This window comes from Nannochloropsis gaditana (assembly GCF_000240725.1).
Source record: "Nannochloropsis gaditana CCMP526 unplaced genomic scaffold scaffold091, whole genome shotgun sequence".
NCBI lineage: Eukaryota > Eustigmatophyceae > Eustigmatales > Monodopsidaceae > Microchloropsis > Microchloropsis gaditana.
Genome location: NW_005803862.1, coordinates 7,322 through 10,015, shown reverse-complemented (window position 1 = coordinate 10,015; position 2,694 = coordinate 7,322).

Below are 2,694 nucleotides of genomic sequence, written 5' to 3'. Positions count from 1 at the left end.
CAGACCTTGGATGTGTTGCTTTGTCACGTCAGTTTTTTCGAGGCAAGGAATGATAAATGCTGCCGTCTTCCCTGTTGGAGAGGAGAGAAAGAAAGGGAAGGGGAGGGGGACGGAGAGGGGGAGGAACAGGGGGAGGGAGAGAGGGAGGGGAAGAAGGAGGGAATGTTTCCGTTGGTCTTGCCGGCACGAGATCCGTCACCCCCTCCGCTTCTTGCCTCTCCCTCTCTTCCCTCCACAACCTCTGCCTCCCTCCCTACCCGTCCCGTTCTTGGCGCGGGCCAGCACGTTCCGACCCGAGAGGAGGATGGGGATGGCTTCTTCCTACAGGAGGGCAAAGGGGGGAAAAGGAAGAAGGAAAGAGGGAAAGAGGGAGAGAGGGACGCAGGTGAGAGTCCCTCGTGCCCGGAAAAAATAGGGCGGGGGAGAGGAGGATGGTAGGACCGGCCGTTAATGATCTGGCGGTTGGCTGACCTGGACGGGGGACGGTTTCTCGAAGCCTTTCTCGTAGATGCCCATCAGTAACTCCCGCTTCAGGAAATAGTCCGAGAAGTCCTGGCCCTTGGTCATGGTCACGTCCTGAGGGTAGGAGGGACGGGGAAGGGAAAAGGAATCAGGGATCGGACGCCCGAGCACTCGTGCAAGCATCAAGCTACGTCGCATCGAGTCTCGACACCGGAGCCAGCTGGGGAGCCTAACCCTGGGTTTCCCCTCTGCCTGCCTTCTCGCTCCTCTTTCCCCCTTTTCTCCTTCAAGATTGCCTGCTGGTGCCTCATTCTGTCCTTCCCCTTCTCCTTCTTTCTCTTCCCCGCCGTGTCCCACCTCGGTCTGAACCCTTGTGTCGGCTTTTGGCTTCACAAGCTCCTTCTTCCAGTTCTGTGGGATTGGGAGGAATGAGACAAGGCAAACAAGCGGTGGACAAAATGGGACCTCTTCCGTAAATTTTCTGGTCGGAAGGGCGCCCAAGGCGAAGTTTTTAAGGGTTACGGCGTTATTCTGGTGCCAGTCCTGCATGTCACACTAACCTCCTCCTCCCCATGGTCCCCGTTAGAAGTTTGCATCCTTAAGTCCTGCTTCCCCGCTTAATGCAGCCCCTCGCTCGTCGATATGTTGAGACGTCTGTCTATCAAGATGTGAGTAGGAAAGTAAGGGTGTTATAGCTCCGAAATATGGTAGACACTTAAGCCCCTGGCGCGAGAGGCGTGGAAAGCCTTCATATCTAGCACCCGTGTTGCAGCAGGAACAGGAATGCAATCCGAACACACACATCATTATTCCAACCATGTCACCAAGTCTTCGGTAAACAAGAGAAGTTTCATTGTTTCTGGCCTCCCTTGGTCGAACACCGCGGCGGATGGGTTACGAGAGGGATGAAGAATGGAGACATGTCGTGGTGAGAGATGTGGAGGGGAGGAAGCACGTATCCCCCACTTCCTCCCTCCCCTTCCCTACCAAAAGAGTCCACGATGACAAAGAAACATGACGCATTATCGTCGCATGTCGCATGTAAGAGCATGGGGTTCCTGGTACGACCCAGGAATTCTTCCATTTGGGGCTTCTGACAGACTGCTGCCCCCATTCCTCCCCTACACCAGGGCCTCAAACGCAGTATAAGGAGCGGTCAATGTCGCGAGGGATCGGTTTGATCTCCGTGCCGAGTTCCTGAGCAGGCGAGAGAAAGAGAGAGAGAGAGGACGAGCATGAGTCCCAACATGCGCGCTTTATCGACAGGAAAAACCAGGATCAAGAGAGGAGGCTGACGGCCGTGGGTGAAATTGAAGGCAAGGACGGGTTCGGGAGGGAGGAAAAGAGAGGGAAGGCGCACCTGTTCGATTCTAAACAAATTGAAGCGGTCGTCGTAGGTGATCAGATTGATGGCCAGGCCCAGGTGACCGAAGCGTCCGGAGCGGCCGATGCGGTGCAGGTAGGTTTCTGCCGTCTGGGGAAGGACGGAAATGGCGGGAAAAAACTTAACGACGATGAAACCAAAACGCGTCATGAATTCCTCCTTGCCCCCGCTACACCTAGCCCCTTCCTCGTCTGCCTGACTTCCTTCTCTTTTATACTTTCGCTTCTCATCTTCGTTCTGTGCACATAATTTTTCATGATATCTTTCATGGCCTTATCCTCTATAACTCGGGTCCTTCCTACTCCCAGAGGTCCCCTTCTCCCGTGTAGTGACTCGCAAGTACGCTTACTCTCCTTTTTACCTTAGGAAAATCGAAATTAATAACCACGTTTACGCTCTGGATGTCAATGCCACGAGTGAACAGATCTAGTGGGAGGGAATAGGACCAGAGAAAGGGAGGGAAAAATGAGAAGCAATAGGAATATAGTACCAAACCGGACGCGGGTCGTTTCCCCAAGACCCTGCCTTCTGTCCCTCCCTCCTTCCCTACCTGAAGAGACAAGGTGGCGCGTGCCCCCGTTCCGGAATTCGTGGAAGACGCGGTTGCGGTGGGACTGAAGGGGAGGAAGTCCGGAGAAAGGGGCGTCACAACGGGAGAAACAAAGCGATAAAGAGCAATGAGGGTGCTGCATCAGGGACACAAGCCATGCCATTATTTCACACTAGAAAGAGAGGAAGTGAGGGAGGGAGGGAGGACGGAGGGAAGGGGTGACGCAAGGAAGACCCTGCCAGGAACCGCACCTGTTGCATTTTCGCATGGATATAGAAACAAGAGTAGCCGAGCTCGG